This window comes from Anser brachyrhynchus (genome assembly GCF_964034855.1).
Source record: "Anser brachyrhynchus genome assembly, chromosome: 4".
NCBI lineage: Eukaryota > Metazoa > Chordata > Aves > Anseriformes > Anatidae > Anser > Anser brachyrhynchus.
Genome location: NC_137698.1, coordinates 15,615,510 through 15,637,439, shown reverse-complemented (window position 1 = coordinate 15,637,439; position 21,930 = coordinate 15,615,510). Strand labels below are relative to the sequence as shown.

Below are 21,930 nucleotides of genomic sequence, written 5' to 3'. Positions count from 1 at the left end.
CTTATAAGCATATGAAGTCTTTCATGGTAGAATGTGCACTGTTGTGATTAGCAAATGCTCCATGAGCTCTGTGTAAAGGAGAAAGAAGCAGTTACTGTCACGAGTAGGGGCCTGGAGAAGGTAGGAACTGTCTGCTTGTCATGCAGGTTGCTGATGTGGTAGCAGCTGCTGACAAGAGCTAAGGGAAGGTAACTAAAAGTAGAAGATGGATTGGTAAGATTGAGATCATTGGAAGCTCAAAAATTAGCCTGTAAGAAAATAAATAGGTTTTTAAAGCATGTTCTGTTCAGGCAAGTTAAAATGAATGTGTGGAGTTGTCATCTGTACAGAATCACGACTGTGATGAATGCCGTGACTGGGATCTGACTGAACTGACAGTTTAATTGTGTTTTGTATGAGGGATCATCACCTGGAGTTAAAAACAGCAGCTGGTTTGCTTCCTTTAATCTGTGTGTATGTACCAACAGCGTAATTACTGCACAAAAGGGCCAAGTCTTCTTACTCTTCCTGCGAGAGACAGTTGACGACTTAGTTATCCTCACCGTAAAAGCAGTGGGTGCTGAGATCTGGTGCAGGATCCTTGGATGCTGCAATTTTTGGCTCGTACTTGATGCAGCAGAAGGAGGAGAAGCAGCAGCCCAGGCGCCTGCACAGCACGCTCCTGGCAGAGGAAGCACACGTGGCGTTACGTGATCCAGGGGTGCTGCCTGAGCCCCTGTCACCATGTGCAGGCAGGGTCTCTATTAATAGAGCTAAGATCCAGGTGATTCCTGGCATTACGTGAGTGCTGGCTCTGGAGATTATGGGGCAGGTGCTGTGGTTTCAGGCAGTCAGTCTGATGGGACGTGTGTGTTTGCAAGAGAAGTGGAACCTCAGCTACGACAATCTTGAGATTGTCTTTAAGCTAAAAAGACACATTAATGTGGAGACATACTGTGATGAAGAGAGTTTGGTTTTTATGTACAAGCTAATTAAACTAATTTCTGAGTAGCACAGAGCTTATGTGCGTATTTGGTGCGTAGTTGCCACTTCTCAGTATTTTGTTAAACTCCTGGTGTGGGGGCTTGGGGATTAGCTGATATTAGTCAGGCACATGAGACGTAAACCCAGCACATCAGAACTTGTTTCCCATGGAGGTCAGTAGTGCATGCTGCCAGTACTGGTAGGTGTAGCATATTGTAACTGTGGGGTCAATCACTGCATCAGTTGTCTCCCAGGCTTCACTTTTAGAGGTGCTGTAATGGCAAAAAGATGTCCAATGGAAAGGTTTTAAGAAGGAGGTCTGTGCTTAAGCATTTTTTTCTGATAAGGCTGTATCACAGCTGTAGGGTAGAAAAAAAAAGGATGTTGTCAGCTATGTTGACTCTAAAAGTCATTAATGACAACTTCTTAGAAAATTCTGTGATAAATTCACTGGGGGTGTGATTTGCATTGTAGAAATTTCAGGGCAGTGTAAGAAAAAAAAATAAAGTGCATTATTTGCAGTTTCCCTCCCCATAAGTTACATGATGCATGGTTTCAGGATTGTAAAGCAAGCTAACAAAAACAGTTATTCAGGACTCAGGCAGTGAAGAAATTAGTGCAGAGGGTGGAGCATGAATGCTATATGCAATTGCCAATAGGTAGGTCCATACTGCTCAGTATCCACAGTCACTACCATCATTTCCAAAGGGCCACAGTAACAAAAAGAAGGTTCTGATTTTGGTTATGGCTTGGTTCATTGTTAATTTTCATTAGCTTGTTAGGCTGTATTGTTGTTTCCATCTGTTGTGGTCTTTAGTGTATGATCAAACTATTTCAGCAGCTATGCTTCCAAATGAATTAGCATTAGATTCCTCTTGATTTCTAATTTCCATAAAATAGCGTCTTCTGTTTCATACGGTCCTCTCTACTTGCATCCAAGTACAAGGGAAACAGGGAAACCTTGAACTTGGAGTACTTGTGGGACCCTTAAGGATAAACTGAGCAGGAACACAAACTTGTTCAACAGCAAAGGCAGTCTGAATATTGAAGCATCTGGTTAGATCATTGTCTTTGGGTGGTAGGTTACTCTCATCTTTGCCACCTATACACTAAACATAACATCCAAACAGTTTCTCAGCTCCTTTATTTTAGTTATATGATAGCACATAGTTAAAAACGAGAACTGAAGGTCCTGGCTATTTTCAATTACTTGTATCTTTGCCAAAATATAATAATGAGGACTTAAATTTTCCATTTTAGATAGCTACCTCAAGCTCACATTTCTTCTTGGGAACAGGAGGAGGAAGGAAAGCAGAGATAAATTTTTGTTTAAAATTCTGGAAAAGGTTTCAGAGAACCTAATAAAAAGAAGTTTCTAGCAATCTTCTACTCTGGAAACTAGATCACACCTGTTTCACATCAGATGCTTGAAATTAATACCAGGTGGATGTGTCTGCCAGGCAATGTCCCAGGTGAAAATTTGTCCAAATTAACCAAAGCTACAACCTTTTGAAAGCCTGTTTGCACATGTGCAGTACAAAGACATTTGAATTTAGTAGCTGTGGCCTCTGAGGTCTTTTGATCTTCCCTGGGAATGACTCAGCCCATGTCCTAAATACTGATCCACGTTATGGGCTCACATCTATGTTTCCTACCCCCAGCCTGAATATAAAGAGCAGGGATTCAACAGAACTCGCACTGGATGTTGGACAACTGTGTCATTATGATCTTTGTCCACACCTCTGGGATCTGAAGAGAGAGCAAGGAACACGGCAGTAAAGTGGAGGTAGGTTTTGGCTGGACAGGAAGGGGCAGCCCTGGGACCTTGCCCGAACGGGCTGTGTTTGCGTGGTTGCAGAGCTCTACAGAGAGCCGCAGGTGAAGTCCGTTCTCTCTCCAGTACACAGAGATCCTCGCAAGGTCACACAGTGACAGGACTGGAGGGAAGGAGCTGAGCTTCTCCAGGGGGAGCTGAGTCTAGGTATAAGAAAAAAAATATCTTTGCAGTGGGAAGCAAATGGTGGAAGTGGTGGAATTCCCTGCCCTGGAAGTGGTTTGGGACCAAGCCTGAAGGGGCCTTGGGTAGCCTATTCTATTTGAAGGACCTGCTTTCAACACCAGGTTAGATGATAATTTCCAGAGGCTTCTTTCAGCTCTGGGTTGTCTAAAATTCTGTGGTCTGCAGGTAAAAATTGGGGGGTGGGGAGGAGGGGGTAGGGGGGAGGATTTTGCTCCAGTGATTCGTGACAGAAGCACTATTGTTCCAAGTAATGAAAGGTGTTTCCTTGTTATACAATGTCTGCTATGGCTGTGGCATTTTTATTATTATTATTATTTTTTCCCCAGAGGCCTTAGCCTCTGAATTGTGTTATAGGATGGTTTTTGTGAAATGTATTTTTCCCCCTCAGTCTTGTGTTGTGTTCTTGTAGTTGGATTTGGAGGCATAAATGTCTAGTTTCTGGGTGTCTGCTTTGTCACGGTGTGTGTATTTTTCATTCAGAACTTGTTTTATTTTTTGCAAAGAAAGGTCCAGAAAGGTAGGCTACATGTCCTATTCCTTGAAAATATTGTGCAATAATATCTCTGACAGTTTTTCAAGGTGTGAAAGGAAGGATTTTCAAACGCTTGGCTTTATCTCTTTGAAATATGCTGTGATTTCAAGGGAGAGGCAGAAATTGCCCCAAACTGTCAGCTTCTCAAAAATCTCACCAAATCTGCCTGTGGGCTGTTTTTAAACACCAATTCTGTTTGTACACAAAAGATCTTTGGCCAGTGTAGCTAAAATCAGGTTTGCAAGTAGTGGGTGATAAATTTAAGTTACTGGAACAAAGGTAAGCTTTTGGATCTGCAGGTAGTCCCGCAGGTCTCAGCTCCTAACAGTTTGCTAACTGAGATGTTCTGGGTAAGGGCAGTGTGTGGTCTGATCCACTTCCCTTCCCCTGACACTGGCAGCTGCCAAGTGGCTCGGCTTTTCCCGGCCTGAATAGTTCAGTTGTTTGAAAACCGGTGTGCCTTCTGCCAAAGCATTGCCCTTATTGTGGGGAGCAAACTGGTCGTACAAATATAACGTATCCTACGTGTTGGAGGCATCAACAGAAACTTGGGTAAAGCATTTTGGAGAGCTTTTGGCTTACTAGCAGCACCATTTTGGTTAAAAAAATAAATTAAAAAAATCACATCTCTAGCTGAAATAGCTCATTTCTGGAGTTCTACTTGAGAAAAAGGCCTTGGGAAGCCTTCAAAAGCCTTCATCTTTGAAGGTGAACTGTATTGTACGGTACTTTGCTGTTGATGGTGAGAATTCCAAAGTGAAATGTGACCCTAAAAGAATCTGAAGTTTTCCATAATAGAGCACACTGGCCTTTGAAAAGGGACTCTGCAGGAGCAGGAGGTTGAGCAGCTTTACACTCAAGACCACAGGCTGACAGTTCCAGGTGGTAACAATGGTAAACAGCACATTGCTCGGACTGTTAATACTTCTGGCTGCAAGAGATTATTCACTGGGAATAATTTTGCAAGCATAACTTTGGCTACTTTTATTGCCATCCAGCTGAAAAGTTTGCCCAGAGCCTCCTTAGCTTACCTTGAGCAGTGTTGTGCTTTTGCTGAAGTTAACATGTAGGTGGATCATAGATCCAGGATAAATGGCTGGCTGGGTAGTTCAGCATGTCTTTGGCCATAATGTTGTTTTCTTCACCATCATCAAAGTAATCAGCTGTTGTTAATCCCCCAAATTTGAACCTGTGACTTCCCAGGGACCTGAAGCCTTTCGTTGATTTTGATTTGCAGCCCTATTATAGACAAATTAATGTATGTGAGTGACAGCATGCCAGAGAGAGACGAGAAGAAAATGAGTAATTAACATATATTGGGTATTACTGATTGCTTTTATGATTATCTGGATTTTGAGGTATTAGCTGGAAAAATAACTCCTAATCCCTTATTAAAGATAAAAGGCAAGTCATTAAAAGTAGAAGGTTGTTTTCAGTCCTGAGAAGCCCTGGAAATATGTCTTGGCTCCAGCAGCAAACTAACCTTAAAAGCTTGTAATTCCAAGTTACTCAGCTTAGTTGTTCTCCTCAGCAAGGGAATTTCTGAAGTTTCCCATGTGCTGGGAGGCGGAGGGGGCTGCAAGACAAAGCGACCCTTGTCATACCAACCGGGCGCTTGGCGCTGGGACAGGAGCCTTTGAATATCTGTATTAGCTGAGCCCTGCCCAGCTGCTGGGCCATGAACTTTCAACAGCACAGGCTGAGGTCACTTAACAGCGCAGCGCGTCTCGAGCGGGAGCTGCTGGGTGGTTTTTAACTCGGGCTGATCCCGCTTCGTGTTTCCAGTGGTGACACATCTCCTGTAAGAAGCTCCCAGCACACCTCAGCTCTTTCCCTTTCTCTGTTCCCGACAGCAGTGCCCACCCGCTCCGCTGTGGCCAGCTAGGTGGTTTTACGGCTGGGTGCTAAACTCAATCTGCAGAACGGGCCGGTCTGAATGCAAACCACAAATCCCAGCAGGGAAGGGGCAATGAGTGGCTGAAGCGCTGGGAGCAAGGAAGCGTTAAATCTCACGGAAGGGAAACGTTTCCATGCTATTTTTCTTAAACCCACCCTGTGCGTGTGCCTGCTCCCGGGGTTAGAAGGAAAGCAGCAGCACTCCTTGCTGATTTATAATAATTAATGATTTGCAGAAACTTGCCACACACCAAGTGTTGCTATGTAATCCAGCCCTTTTTAAAAAAACAAACTAGGTTTCTTATTTCTGGATAACGAAATTTGAGCAACAGGAAAGCTACAGGGTTTTTAACTTCAACTCCCCTATTTTATCAGCTTGATGTTTCAACGCATCGTGTTTATATACTTCTAATTTCAAAAAGCTATTGAAAATGCAGTAGGACAAATTAAAAAGAAATGAAAATAACATGAAACAACTTTAAGGAGATCAATAGATGTAAAGCAGTTTACATTTGAGGAAACGTTTGTCCATCAAACTGTTTGGGTGGAATAAGTTTCTGAAAACACTGCTCATGCCTGATTTGCCCTTTCCATCCCCAGTTGTTTAAAAAAATAATTAAGACTATTGCTAGCACCTGGCTTTATTTTTCTTTTTTTCTTTTTTCTTTAAGTCCTGAATTCCGACTGTGCTGCTGGGCACCCAGTGCTTTTGCAGAGGAGGCCACTTTTTTGTACGTGAGGGTGGATTGAGAAGGTACAGGTGGAGTTTGACGCCATGTTTAAGTGGTCGAGCTCTATTCCCTGAGTGCAGAGAGAGCAGGTGACGGGCTTCTGGCAGCTGTAGCTGCTTGGGGCTAGAAACAATTTCTGGGGGTACTGTGTAAAGTGCCCCCTGATGTCTGGGTTTGTGCAGATATGCAGGTCGGTTGGTTACAGGGTGCAGATCATGTAAAAGTTTTCCGAGACCCCTTCCTGCATCCCCTGCAGCTCTTGTTGTATGCACCTCCAGACTAAGGGTCCAGTGTCTTTAAAAGCTGAAGATTTTTACTGAGTGTTTTGTTTTGAAATGTTGTGTGTTTACCTTTCCTAGCACATGTGCTAAAGGCATTCAGTCTGTAACATCTTTGTTTCTGTAGAGAAAATATTGAAAGAGAGGATAGAGCAAAACCAAGCTTGCAGAAGAAAGTTGTTAGTGCTGAAGACTCAGGTCATGCTGAGGAGAAATCTGTCTTTAAGAAGATGTGTCCAGAGTCCATGTTTTCATGCCAAACTCTTCCTTGGTTCCCTTGGACACAAAACATGTTGCATGCGTTGTTTTGCGGTCCTTGTTTTCCTGTGGCTGATCTTGAGGGACAGCACGTGGAGTCAGACTGGTGGTGCTGGGGCAGCTCTTGGTGTTTCCAAAGGGGTAGTTAGCCTAAGGCATCCTGAAAAACATCTTCCGTTGAGTTCAGAATGCAGCATCTCCTCCAGTGAAGAAGTATCTGATAAAGGTCACTTCAATTTTCAGTGAGAATGTCCATACAAGAAATTGACGTGATTTCTCTAATTCACTTTAAACCCAAGCCTCCAGTCAATTGGGTTTAATTGCTCCTGCTGTCTCTGTTTAGATGACTTCTGTATGTCTGTGCAGTAACCAGAATAATTTGGGTGTGGACTGTGAATGAAACATTTTGGAGCTGTGTCATAATAACAGCTCCATCTCACTATGAGCCAAAGAAGTTGGAGATGAGGCACTGGGTGAGAAGAAGCCATGGGAACACTTTCCATGGAAAAGATAGCAAGCAAATTTACCAAGTTGGATGCATTTGTGTGCAAATGCTTCTAATATACAAACTTGGCTCTGTGTTGCTACAATTTCTGATCTCAACTTCCATCCAGACCAAGATGTCAAATAGATCATTAAAAACAGCGTGGAGTTTCCAGTCGCTTTGCATTACTAAAAGTTCTTCTGAAAGCCTGGCAAAGCACTCATGTTTGGGCAGCAGATGTGATAACTGGACTGGAGATTAGCTGGATGTGGAGTTCACTAATAGAATAGAACAAATCAGTTTGGAAGGCACCTATGGAGGTCATCTGGTCCAAACCTCTGCTCCAAGCAGGGCCAACTTGGTAATTATGTTATTAATGTTGGTTTCGAAGTTACGATATAACGCCTGAAGTGCTGTTTCATTAGATAAAAGTGAGGGCAGAATAGAGCCCCAAGGAGGCACACTGCTGTATTTCTCACAAGTCACTCTGGTCTGTTTGGATGCCTCGGGGCTGACCGTGCTCCAAGCAGAGAACAGTTACATGTCCTTGGGAGCCCTTTTAGCACCAAAACGATTCTTGCCCCCATACAGTATTGGGATGTGGCCTGGGTGTGCTCTTTTCAAGACACTTGGAAATCTGTGTGCTTGCTGCTGGTTGTCTGGGGAGAGCCCAGGCTCTCCAAATCCTTTTCGCCATATGATAGAGAGCCTTCTGATGTGCCTGGGGTAGAAAATGGCTTTGGTTTCAGCTGAAAGGTGTGTGCCAAGTCACTGGTGTGAGTAGGGAAGTTGGGATTCAGCTCCCTTTTACGGCGGCCAGACTTATCTGTGGGACTTTGCGTGTACATGTTACAGCGTGTGTGTGAGACGGGCATCTTGCTTTGTGGAGAAAACTTCAAAAGCTTCCCAAATGCCTTCTGCTGTCCAGAAATTTAGCAGCGTTGAGCAGTGTGCTGATACTGCGGTAACATCACGATTCAAAAAAGGCTGATGTCAAATGACTGCAGTGTTGAGTGGATGTTAATATAGCCAGGACAGCCACGATGCTCTGCTCTGCAGTCCTGTGTGCATTGCTGGTGTGCTGTGGAAGGAGATCCAAGGCCCGATCCAAACCCTACTACGAACCGTAGGATTTGTCATTATCTCCCTCCCTATCCTTAATTCTTATACAAAACCAAACAGAACTTGGAGAAAATAATTCACTGTAGCCTTCTGCAGAAATGTTCATGGACAAGATGGGTTAGCCAGCCTGTACCTCTCTGGGAAACATCCCTCTGATCCTTCTTGTGATGTTTGCTTCCTCTGTTTTGCCTGGAGTGTGTTTAAAACAACTTCCCTGTTGAGTTCTTCATGCCAAGCGCAACTAACTGCATCTTTTCTCTCTCTCCTCCTATGGTTTCATCTATACTTCACACACACATGCTGTAAGCAATGAGGTTAGTACATGAGTAGTCCTGTTGTATCCTATCCTCATAAGTAGAACAAAGGAGACATTGTGATCCTGTAAAATAAACCATTCCCTTGCGACTTGCCTGCTTTGGGGCTGAACATGGGGTTGACCATGAGGAAGGTCAATGCTTATGCAAAAATCACCCCCATGCATTTTGCTAATTACAAGCAGCTGTTCTGTTCGGTCCAAGCCATCCTCAAACTGACCTCCTACTTGTTTTTTCCTCCCAACTGTCTAATAATTAACAAACTACTTAATGCACGACAAAAGACCAATTAACCCTAAAGCATTTACTGAACTACATGTAAATTAGTTGTAAAATGTTGCTGTAAACATTAAATGTTAGGCAATTACACAAAAAAATAATTGATACAGTTGCATTTAGGAGCTTAAAAGAAAAAAAAATCTGCTTAAGTAGTGCTTGGGTTCTGAGAACTCTGCTAATGGTTTTGTTTTTAACTGCAGCAGCCCCAGTCTGTGTAAGTCCGAACAGGCTGTGGCAGCTCACATTTGCTATGCTTTTAGTCGTGGAAGAAAAATAAAGGCATGCTAACCTTGTGCACCTTTTGAAACCATAATGTAGGTGAACAGCAGTAGAAAACCTCCAAAGGGCAGTACCTGGCATCTGGAAAAAAAGGGAAATCAGATAAAATAATGAGGTTTTTTTTTTTTTTTTTTTCTGGTGGGCTTGGTGGGATCCAGTGGTAAAGTGTGCTAGATTAGCTGGGTACCATTGGCTTGATTATAGTGTTTTCAGTTTCGTGCTGTACAAAACGTTCCAGAGCTTACTAAAACCCCAGTGTTGGTCAGGGTCCTGCTAGGATGAGCACCAGGAGTTTGGTCATTTATTGCTGATGAGTTTGTCTGTGTCTGCCTGTTTCTGCACTTTCATATCCTAACTGCCTCACATTTTAGCTTCTGAAAAATCATCTTTCCACTCACTGATGTGGTCAAGTTTCACATGAAGAAGCTGTTTTGCTTTCCTGCAAAATCTTTAATCCTCTTAATTGGCTCTCTCACTCCACGGTGGTCCCCTTGATCCACCAGTTCCCAAGCTCCTGTTGTTAATATTCTTAAATAATTCATTTTCCTTCTTTGTCTTATGTACTAGTTTTTCAGTTTGTTTGAGTCTTTGTTATATGTCATGTTTGCCAGTTTTGCTTTGACCTAAGCTTACGTAGGACTAACATATTCCTAAATCACAGAACCATTAAGGTTGGAAAAGACCTCGGAGATCATCTGGTCCAACCATCCCCCTGACACCTCTATCACCCACTAAACCATGTCCCGAAGCACCAAGGTGCAGTGAAGTGGAGCTTTGATACCTTATTCTCTATAGTTGCCCTGCCTTACTGCTTTCTAGCCTCTGATGTTTGCTGAATTTGTATCTCCACATTGCTTGCTTAGAATTCTATTCCACATTTGTCTCCAGATACCAAATTTTCCCCCTTTCACTGAAAAACATTAGGTTTGTTTGAACTAGCTCTCTCCCTTCCTCGGTTTTGGCAGTATCCTTTTCCTGAGTATATTGATCTTCATTACAGTACAGTCACTTACTGAAAGCTGGCCAGTGCTTAGTTTTACTGTATAAATACTTTGGATAACGTACTATTATTTTTCTCGCACACAGTTCTAGTATAAATCCTAGTTGTATTCCATTCCCAAAAGTGGAAAAATCTTTTACCTGCATTTGGTTGATTTAATTACAGAACTATGCTTAAAGTGGTAAAACTACTTTCCAGGGTAGGTGAGTCCTTAGCAAATCTATTGAAGTTACTGGCTTGCCAGAGTCAGTTTTCCTACTTGCACTTTGGAGTTAGATGAGAAGAGCTCTTTCCTCTTCTGTGCGGTAGACGCCAAGGTTAACCACAAAATCTGGCCGGTTGACTTTCAGCCAAGGAAGGGTATGCATTGCTAGCCTGAAATCGTTTTTCATTAACATTTCATCGGCCTTTTTTTTGTTTGTTTCACAAGCTTCCTTTTTTTAATCTCAATTTTTCTTCCTTTCTCCACCATTCGCTTTATGCTGTTGCCATTTGCTGAAATGCCTGCTGTGTGATACCCTGCCAGTGTACATCCCTTCCTCTCACTAATGAGAGATCACCTGCCATTTGGGGGCTTATATATAATGGATCAAAATACATACCTCCGTGCAACTCTTGTCAGCAGTTGATCTAACTATGGCAACTTTCAAGTTCCCAGCGCTCCTGAGTTTTATTTGGAGGGATGGGTTTTTCGTGTCTGGGCTCTGCTGAGTGGTGGGGCACAGCTGAAGGTGTAGACCTTTGTGCAGCCCGTGTCCGCGGAGCAGCAAGCCTGTTGTTTTCCATCATAATCATGCTCTGCAGAGGTTTGGTGCTGATGTTGGAGGTGGGGGTGAGTCTGTGAAGCTAAGAGGAAAAAGGAGGCAGAAGCTTGAACGCTACTTGCTGTTGCAAGGGGAAACCGGCAAAGAACAAGAGCTGGAGAAATGTCACCAGGCTTTCAAGAACAAGTTAAATCAGGAGTTTCTTTCTGGGAAGCCAGTTGGAAGGAGTGTATTGCTGGCAGCTTGGAGCCACCCGGAGCCTGAGTTAACGGTTGTTAATTTTTAAAGGCAGGAGCGAAACTGGTTATTGTGTCTGTATCTCAATAGGGTCTTTCTGCTACTGAAATACCACTGCGAATGCCCTCTTCTGAATTGTTTTGACTCAGAGAGAGAAAATTCCCTCAGAGAAACAATTTATCCACCAAAATCTTTGCTTTGCCACACTAGTTACAGTACAGTGACAATTTTTGTCAGGGTGATCATAACATCTCCACGGATGCCAAGTGAGGGAAGTGCTGAGGATGGGCTTTTGGTAGGCTTTAAAAGATGGGATAAAGGAAGCTGCCCAAAGCGCAGGTCTGAAGAGATGGATCTTCCTTGCCTAACTTGCTTTGCTGCAGCAAGGAAGTGTGTGGAAAACCAGCATTAAAGCATGAAATTAACTAGTTTTGTAACGATTCGTCAGGCCAGATCCTGCTGCTCTCAAAGTCAATGAAAGCATTGTCTGAACTCTTGTGCTGGCTTTGTAGCTTTTTAGATAAGTGGCTGTTAACCTTTAAGAGCCAGAAGGGCAGTTTGTCACTGAATGAAGCTTTTCAGAAGGTGATGGAAAAAAAGAAACGCTGAGCATTTTCAAAGCATCTCAAAGGCGGCTGGCGCCTTATTCCTGCTGATATTCAAGATGAGATGGGCTCAGAAGCGCCAAATCGATGTAGGCTACAGAATGCTCGCATTAATGCCTGTGCATTTGTCAGAACAGCCAACAGACACCGGTCATCTCTGTCACATCCAGAACGATACAGTCTTCCACCACAACTACTAGCTCTGGTGAAGACCAACTCAAGTCATATCAACGATAAATACACCTTTATGCTTGTTTGTAACTTCTTTTTCCCATTTAAGTGTTTCAGTGCCTGTGTGCTGCATACTCTGTTCAAACCAAGCAAGACACCTGTATTCAAGTCTGCATGTATGCAAAGCAGTGGCAAAATCAGACCTAATTTATTTAGCTCTGTCTCTTTCCTCTCCCCCAGCAATAATTTGTGCTCTTGAGCCTCACAGCTAACAAGAGCCTGTGTTCTCGGAATGGCATCTCCCTGCTACACCAAGTTTGACACAAGGCAGTTGATCATAAAGAAATAAGAGTCTGCAGAACCCTCTCAGTGCATATATGTTGCTCTCAGACACCAGTTGGTCTCCTGCAATGCCTGTAAGGAATATTAACACCCTTTTCCCTCTGTGCCTGAAGTGGATGAGGTATTTGGCAACATTTAAAACAGAGGGGGCAGAATGAAAAGAGTTGAAAGCAAAAAGTGTTGAATGCCAGAGACATTCAGTACTCCTTGAAATACTGCCTGGCAACAGAGATCAGCTCAATTTCAGCTGGAGATACTGCTGAAAAACACATGGAACGAAGGGCTCTGCATGCAGGAAAGTTGGAGGAGTAAAAAATGAAAATTCTCGCGTGCTTGTGTTTGGCTTTCTTCCTCTGCGATGCTGTTCTGCTCCGTTGAGCCATTGCTGAAGAAAACTTCTAGAAGTGCTGAAATGGTCAGCGCTGATGTGGAGGATGATTGAACGGGACAAACAGACTACGATGAGATCCTGCTTGTGAGAAGAGCTTAATAGGCATAAAATTGTCTCTTGCAGCCGGAGGGCTGGTTTTAAAGCGCAGAGAGGGAAGGGAAGGGTGACTATTTCTTCTTGGCACTGCATGGAAGTTTAAATTCAGACAAAGAGTCCAGAGTTGTTATGGCTGTGTCCTTAAAAAATCACTGCACCACACTATTCACTACCTAAAAAAGGAGGTGCAGGTAAATGATCAGTAGTGAGCTCAAAAATGAATTAATAGTTTGGTAGGACTCTTGTGGCCAATGGAAGGGAATGACAGTACTAAGGGACTGCATCAAATCAAAATAGCTTTAAAAATATCTTAGAAGAGAGCTGCACTGCAGTGTTGAACACAAAAGTGCTGTCTTTTTTTACTCACCAAATAAAAAGGAATTTTCTCACGTACTATCTTATGTTGAGTAGTTGCTTCGTGCATGAGCTGTGCTATTAGTGCCCGTGGAAGTACTGGGGGAGCCACATATGGTCATGAATGTGATTAAGGGCACATTTGAGGTACTAGAATGGGACCCTAGCAGGATTACAGGGAGCTGAACAGCAACATTTCTGCAAACAAGCTGTGAAAGCCATACTGTTTTTAAAAAAGGAAAACAAAGAAAAGCCCCCCCAAAACAAACAAACAAATAAAAAAAAACACTGAGAATTACAGAACAGTCTTTGAACTTTGCTACATATGGCAGTCACTGTGCTGCTAAATTGTTTCACTGGAGACTTGACTGTTGTTCAAGTCCAAGCGAGGTGTGATTCCAGACAGCATCCCAGATCCGTGTGACAGTGGGATATGTTACAAAGCTCAGAAAAAAAGCTAGGCTTTCTCTAGATGCAGCTTTTTCTTTATTAACCTCTATTTGGCAACTGCTCAGTAATAGCTCCTTAAAAATGTGCTGCTGTTGCAGTTTCACACGACTTAAGTAAGATGGCTGACCTCCAGAACTAGTCAAAAAATACCTTTGTAATCCATATTTTGTACTGAATTGCTTGTTGCATGGCTTATATCTTACCAGGGTTTATAAACAGTGTGGTCTGTCATGATGCATAGGCTATGGTACAGAAGGATGGGTTAGCTGTTCAGTAAAACAAAAGTGTCAAAGGCATCACTGCCTTTAGTGCTATTTTCAGTTACATGAGATGAATCTAGGGGGAAAAAGAAGTGATAAAGAGAAATCTCCTGTTTTTTCAGGCAGTTCAGCACCTACTAACTGGTAATTGGCATCTAGCTACAGCAGGCCTGACTCCAGACCAGCACACGGAGGATCACGCGGTCTACGTGCACCCGACTCTGCACCCTTGAAATCAGTGGAACCTTCTGTGGATCTGAGCAGGCAGAGACCGGAGTGGTTAATACATTAACTATTTGGCCTGGCTCAGCTTGCTACTGATGTATCTGAGCAAGGCTGTTAATAATGCATTCCATTTGGGATATACAGCTGCCTCTGCCCCTGACATGTTACATCACTGTTATTTTTGTTGTCTGCAGCTGAAAAAAGCAGGCACCGATTTTTAAAGACAGTTAACTGGCAGTGTTTCTCAAGTGGAGCAGTCCTGGGAAAGGTTCGTAGCCAGACTAGAGGTATAGCATGCAGTGATCCCTCCATCATAAGAGTGTGTTCAGAATTAGTGGTGTTTCTTCTTCTATAGGCAATGTCTTTTATATTAAGGCTGACTGACTTCTTCATTAGCTGATGGTGTTTTTGCTTAAGAGGCTGCCAGACTGATGGTCTGCATTGCTCACCTTGTCCACTTGTCCCTATCTGTTATAAATGCGTAGATCTAGGACATTTTTGGAAGAACAGTCTTTGCTGTGTCCGCATATCTCCATAGAATGTTTCAATAAAATACCTGGAGACATAAGTTCTGTGCATTGTCACAACACCGCTGAAGACAGAAGGAGCTGAGAGTGCTCAGCAGATCATTATATAAAGGCTGCCATTCTGGCTGTTGAGAGAATATGTTGTTAGTAAGCATTTGTCTAATACTGATGATTTTTTGCAAATCAAAGACTTAAGATATGCCACATGCTGCATAGGAGCTTACAGCAGAACATGCACAATCATGCAGTACAGTAGTCCAGCAAAAAATGGATTATTCAAGAGGCAGTCAGCGCTATTCATTACATGTTGGAAAGGGTCATGATCAAGGGATGTGGGATATTTGCTTCAGGATGGATCAAGTGGCTTGAATTGCCTTCTCTGCTTTTGTTGTCTGTAGTAGAGAGAGCGATGGCCCCAAAAGGGACCTGGTAGCATAGTGAGTGCTCCCTGCAGGCTGCCAAGTTCATCCTGCGGGCAAATCTGATCTGCCTTATTACCAGCTAGCACTGTGTGCAAGGTCAAAAAGGAATCATTTTAATCTGTAGGAAAAGAAACTTCTAATGTTGGCTTGTAGTGATTATCTGGAGAGTTGGTCATCCAGAGGTGGATTCTGCTGGAGCCTAGGGGAGGCCCTATGTGTGGTCTCTGAGCAATGTTTTAAGGTGCAGGCATTGCTGTGAAGCAGATTCCATGTGTAAATCGTTGTCCTTACCTATACAAGTGCAAGAATAGCACAGAGAGTCTGTGTGCTGCGCTTCAACATGAGCAGTGCTCCAAACACATTGAACAGTGTTACGAGTAAACTGGGAGCAGGTCCTTTGCCTTATCCCTGTGTCAGATACCACACATGAGCTGTGAAGATGTCCATGATGACAATCTCAGGCTCTGCTTTTAGCCATGACTCCATGTTGGTTAGTGTTTCATGGAAGCTGGTAGAGCTGTGAGGTGTGAAAGCCTTCACTGCTTGCTTTTAGTTGGGGGAATTCCATCTCATGTCACAATCTCCCTTTCAAATCTTACCTTATTTTTGATTCAAAAGCTTTCTTCCTCAATTTTTGCCAAATTGCATGACCGAACTACCTTGCTTATATTAATCAAGCCAGGTAGATGCAGAGCAAAAAATCTTGCTGCAGAATCAAGATAGTGTGAATTCTGGTCTTATCAGTAAGGTGTTAATGAGCATTGGGCCAGGTTACTGCTGCTTCTCATTACATCCCTGTTGTGAAAGGGGGTCAAGGGGAGATAGTAAGGGTCTACAGTCTGCACTGCACCTGGAAATTGTACGAAGGGAGAGTCAAAATTAAGGGAGCTGCCATTTTTTTCCAAGCTCTCCTCCTTGGGGAGCTCCTTGGGAGCAGCTTTTCCACTGTCCTTGTATTCCGCAGCTCTGTGCTTGTGTTTAACTTCTTGTTATCTGCTAGGTACAATGCCTAGAGAAGGGGTTGTGCTGTGGAGGGGAGCAGACCAGAAACCTGTAAAACTTCTGTACGGGATGGGCCACGCCATCTGTGTTATTGTTTCATGACTTTTGTGAAAACTGCCTGCTTCATTGTTCTCATTAGTAACGTTGACTAAAGCATGGTTTTTTGTCATCAGTTATCCTTAGTGGAAACTTGCCTCTGGATAGTGCCTTGAACTGTGTGTAAAAGTGTTCAAACTCCAGGGTGTGTCTATGCAGGAGTACTCAGGAATGTGAATGGGAACTGATCAAAGGTATAAATCTTCAGAGAAAGGATTAAATGGGATAAGGTCTTGTAGAGACATTAACATGCAGAATTAAAGTTGTTTAATGTTAATTGATTCGTTTTGGAAGTGAGGTCAGGTAAACTAGAAAGAAAACCACCTAAAATCTGATAAGAACGTCCGCACAGGTGTTTAACTCAACTTGTTCCCTCTGACTTGAGATTGATTTGAACTGAGTTTTGGCTGACTGAGGGCAACCCCAGAAATTAATGGGAGTGTAATCACGTCCCATTTTAATAAATGTATTTGGAAAGCATGTTTTACAAATAACCCTCTTTGATAATGTTACCACAGGCTTTGAGGCAGGATTTATGCCAGGTCTCGTGGGGATTTCTGTAGCTGCTGATGTACTTCAAAGTGGTGGAGTACCTCATGTTAGACGGGCTCTTTGGCCTTGGATGGAGGAAGCAGTCGACTGAGGTGCAGGTCCCAACGGTATTCAGAAGCATTACTGGTAAAAACAAAACGAAAAAACACATGGAAGAAACACTGCTGGCTGATTTGAGAAGAGGCTGTTTTAGTTGTACATCATCACAAATGGGTACCCCCGGGTTAATTCTGAGGAGGCACCGTACACGTGGAGAGCCAGATTATAACCATCTTCCTCGCTGCATCACGTTTCACCCATGGCTAGTGAGGCTTTTGCAACGCAGCACTGAAGCATGAGGTGACTTCAGGATATTTGCTGCTCTTGTGAAGCCCCCCAGTATTTCTGTGAGCTGCGGGGAGCCGTGCAGGCAGCGAGCTTGCTGCTTTATCTGGCAGGGCTGTGAGGGAGGGCTCCCTGCGACAGCGAGCAATTGTTGAAGTTGGGCTGACATTGGGCTGGGAAGTTCAGCTGTGGCCTTATTTGAAGTCATCGTGCCACAATGTGTCTCTCTGTATTTCTCCCTCAGATTTCTCTATGTTGATGGAGATTGATTTTGCCTTTGGGAACCTGAGGGTATAAATTGTACTCATAATTGGCCTGAACTGAACTAGGAGAAAGAGCTGATGTGTTCGTTCTCTTCAGCAAGCGATTTGTTTTATAAGCTGCTTCATGGACCGCTTCTGCCTGAATCTGGGAAAAGGAAAGGGAAAAGGGGGAGGTAGGAGGTGCTGTTAGTGGATGCCAATACCTGTATTTAAATGTTGCATTGGAGCGTTCTACCATCTGCAATTTATAGCTTAATTCCTCTCCCATTCAGGGAAAAATATAATCCCAGCCATCTAAATCCGTGGATTAGCATTTTCTCCGATACTTATGTCTGTTGCTCATCAGGTTGTTGCTGGAACGAGACAGCTGCAAAAAGAAGACCTCTCAGCAGTGGCAGCCAATGCTGCCGTTGACGGTGCTGGTTTCAGCAGCTCCCGAAGTGGCTGGGTTAGGGAGAAGCGAAGGTGATGGTCAAGGCTTGGGGAGGCCGGTGGGGCCGGTGCTCAAAGGTCGGGCAGGGGGAGGTCTGCAGGGTTCACCCCCCAGGTTAATTGCTCTGCAGCTCTTAAGCCTGACACTCAGCTGTCCACCCCACGCTTAGCACACGGTGTTCGCTGGGGAGATTAAGATGAAAATATGTTCTCCTTGCTAAAGAGCACATAAACAACCCATAAACGGCCCATTAACCTACAAAACCGCAATAAAGAACATGTGGTAAAGCAAAGCCATAGGAGACCTGTGACCCAGCAAATTCCTTAATTGGATTTTGAACCTTATCAGTTGTGCTAAATGCAGCTAATCTGAAATTAGCAAAAACAAAAGGAAGAAGAAAAAGAAGGGGAGACTTTGCTTGTCCAGATGGGGTGGCAGCATTTCTACAACTCCTCATATGATACAGCCCAGTGAGCAAACTTGTCTGGCCAGTTGTGGAATTACTGTGTTATGAGATCAGGCATCAGAGTAACACTTCCACGTAATACCAAATGATAACAAAATGAGTGAAAAGAGAGAATTTTTCTCGTTGGCTGCAAGCAATGCCTTCAGCAGTTCTGTAATCACTTCTCTCACAGGCTGCTTAATGCACCAGCCTCTTGCTGTGCTCCAAGTTGCTTTTTGAAGCTGTAGGATATAAATTTATTTTATAGCTTTTCTGGCTGTGATATTTAAATTCTGTTAAGAATATATTGAGAGTCATTAGTGCAGATTGAGAGGGAAGTTGATGGAACATGTATCTGATGGGTTCCCTGCCAGCAGGGCTTGCTCTTCATCTGGAGGATGACTGCAGAGTCAGACACCATCAGCAAAGAGCTGAAGCCTAAATCACCTAGGCTGTTTCCATCACTGTGAAACCATCAAATGGCTGGAGAATGGCAGCCACTTACTGGTTTTTTTTTTTTTTTTCTTGAGCTAAATTCACCCCAATGAAAGGAAGAGGAAAAAGCATGTTGTGGAAGTCTGCACATTCATGCTATAAGCCGTTTGGTGTTCTTTTGGCCAGCTGTCATCTTTTTATTGTCTGTAGTGTGCTGTGGAGGGGGCACATATCTATGTACATGTCTGAAGCACTACAGCAAAAGAAATGGAAAAAACCCAAGTACTGATAAACAATCTGCCAGTACAGTGGTATTTAAAGGCCTTAGCTGAAACTTTGGACTCAGCTTTAGTAGGTGTTTTCCCATACGTACACACAGTGAGATCTCTGCCCTGAAGCATGTGCAATTTGAATAGAGCGGGAAGAGAGAGGCTGGTATGTGGCAGTGAGGAGCTGAGGTCCTGAGCAGCGAAATGATTTACCCCAAGCCAAAGTGGTGTGGAGAAAGCAGAACTTGAACCGTGCCTCCTAGTGCTCAGGTGCATTGGTTTCAGCACAAACTCCTGGCCCCGTGGCTGATCTGAGCTGACTGTATGAAGATGAGCTCAAGTGTTACACCTATTTGCGTTTTTGAAATAGGAAAATCTTAATTATTTATACTAATGTTTATTTTCAATGTGTTTTAGATGCAGATTTTTAGTCCAAATTGCTTTTATAATTGCAAGGACGATTTTCATGCATAAGGCTATGTGTTTGCAGATATATTCTGGAACTATTCTGCCAAGAGCATCTGTTACATCCAAGTCAAGTCATCAAATGCTTGTTATGCACCTCACAGATTGTGAGAAACATTTCTGAAGAAAAAGAAAAAAAATTGTAGAAACTAATGCTTATGTAAGAGTGCTAATTACCAAAAGGGTTAATGTGTATTTTCCAAGAACTAAATGTCTTTGTAAATTCAGCTTAGCAATATTTTTCTCTCTTTTTCAAGAGTATCCTGTGGGAATGTTTTTGCTTTTGTGGGAAACTATAGATCTTCTCAAAGGAAGAACTGATGAAAAAGATTTGTGTAGTTAGTTTGGGAAACTTACTGAATCACGGGCAATGTTGTTTATGTGACATAATGGCAAAGGAATGGATCAGCTGGTTGTGTGAACTTTGCTTTCTACCGATGTATGTTTATGTTGCTTTCACTTACGTTTCATGCACACACCTTACACCTTGCTCTCAATCATGGGAGCAAATCAGATGCCCGATGTGCTTTGACTTGCCGAGGAGGCTGCGGGTGGCTCTTCAGGCAGTGAGGTGCCACTCAGTGTGACTGGTACCACAGGGGGAGACAGCAGCAGGCAAACCCTGCCTGTCCTCAAGCTCTGCTGCCTCCTGGGCACCTGTCCCATGAGGCCAGGAAGCTGTGATGATCTGTGAACTGTGCAGTGATCTACAGGGTCAAGCCCTATTGTTCTGCAATTAAAAGGCAGAAGGATATATGTGATAGTGCCTGTGTTCATAATGGTGACACGCAGGCTGGTCTAGTGCATGTCCTGAGGATGTTGTGCTTGTGCAATGGTACCCTTGAAATGATGGGCATGGGAAAGGGGCAGCCATGAGCAGTCATCGGGATGTACATGCTGTAATTATTTGGGTTTAGGATTGAGTTGTGCTATGCAGTTCTGTGAAGAAGAGCTGTGGCCATGTCTCAGGGTAGTGGAGCTGGTGGGCTAAATGGTGGATTTCTGGAAACAGTTCTAGACCAGCACCACTTTGCAGAGCCTTAGATGTGACTGTGCAGACATGAGGATAGCTTTGGGAAGCACAGAGGTTGGTGCACCTAGCTGGCAGGTGCTTCTGTGAGGAAGGGCAGTGTTGCTGAGGCCTTTGTGATGGGAAAAAGGAGAATCGCAGGGGCAGCTCACGATGCACTGCTGACCAGTGAGCCTGAAAAGCCTTAAAGGAGAGGAAGGAGGTGGAGAGAAGTAAAATGGACCTAGCTGGCAACCAGGCTTCTAATTCGTGTAGGTATTTTAGAGCAAAACTCAGATTTGTGAAACAAAACGTTTTCAGCAGTGCATTGCTTTCAGAAGGAAGCCTGGTCTTCTCTCTCACTGCAGGAGCATTCTGAACGGCTTGAGCAAAAATTGCAATTGGCTCTAAAGCTTTGGGTAAAAAATGTTCCCTTCAGTGAGGTATGTCCCTACTGCTGTATTACTGCAATTGGGAGCGTTAAAACCAATGCAGCAGGGGGAAAAATGTCACCAACTGCAAAAATAATAATAAGAAAAGATAGCTTCATTAAATTATTTTCTTTAACTGTAAATGTACTTTCAATAGGAAAAAAAAAAGCTTTTTTATTACAAAAGTATACTAGCTGGTGAGAAATTAAATTTGCATCAATGTTTGCTTAATAATTGAAGAAGAAAGCTATGAAGGCTTCTTTAAAAAACAAGAAAAAAAGACAAATGAAAAGGCCATGTTTCCTATTGGTTTCTTTTTTCACATTACAAGTTGAGACTTTGCTTACCCTGGAAAAATCAATGGTGATTGGACACCTGGTGTAATTAATTATATTGCAACAGCCAGACAGCTGATCTTTTGAAAAGAAAGGAGTTTTTAGCAGAACTGTTCAAAGTTCATAGTCTGCTGTTTAACTCTAATGCTAATAAACATTCAGCAGAAAGGATGTCTGTCTTAAAATTGCCCAGTATCGCACCTTCGTTTTAAAGTGATATGATAAGAAAAAAACTGTAGACCCCAAGAGGTCCTCTGGCAATGCTGCTTTGGTGGCACGAGCCCCAGTTGCCTCTGGGAGTTGCCCTTAGGTCTAGGCATGTGCACAGTGAGGTTTTCAGTTTTTAATTTTGAGTCATGTCCGTTTCTTAACCAGGAGGGGGGTTCTGCTCATTCTCCTTTAGGTGCAGAAACACAAATGAACTTCACTTGCACTACCAAAAGAGCAAGCGTTGTTTCTAGTTTCTTCTGCCTAAATGGGCAGTCATTTCCCCATGGGTACAGGTGTGGGTTTTTTCAGTGCATTGGTGCCTGACTAAATGCATTCAGGCACATTCTTCATGTATAGATGACACAAACTTTCTGTTAAATATTCCCGTGTTTTCTAGCAATAGGTCTGGGAAGGTTATGGCTTGCCTTGCAGGCCAATGAGAGCATGAGGCGTGTTGACAGGGAGGGGAAAGCTGGCTATGGGATGCTGTCACAGTAAGCCCCAAAACAGTTTGGCTGAAACTGGTTCTATGTCATATAAAAAAGGGGGCTAAGGATCTCAGCTGATCAGAGTACTAAAGGTCCTTGGGCACGCACCATAGAGCATATTGGTTTTGAGCTTGATAGGTCTTTTTTTTTTACAAGGGCTGCAAATTGCTGTA

General features: G+C 43.3%; 1 protein-coding gene across 5 annotated transcripts in view; it reads left to right on the top strand.

Moving 5' to 3' along the window:
• SLC4A4 (solute carrier family 4 member 4) overlaps positions 1 to 21,930 on the top strand; it is a 231,176-nt gene that overhangs the window by 102,450 nt on the left and 106,796 nt on the right. The window contains exon 1 of one of the 5 annotated variants that reach the window (XM_080589205.1): positions 2,607 to 2,749. The exons of the other annotated variants lie outside the window; for them this stretch is intronic. The gene's annotated coding sequence lies outside the window, so the exon portion shown is untranslated. Of the gene's footprint in view, positions 1 to 2,606; positions 2,750 to 21,930 lie in introns of those variants that run through there. 5 annotated transcript variants of the gene reach the window in all.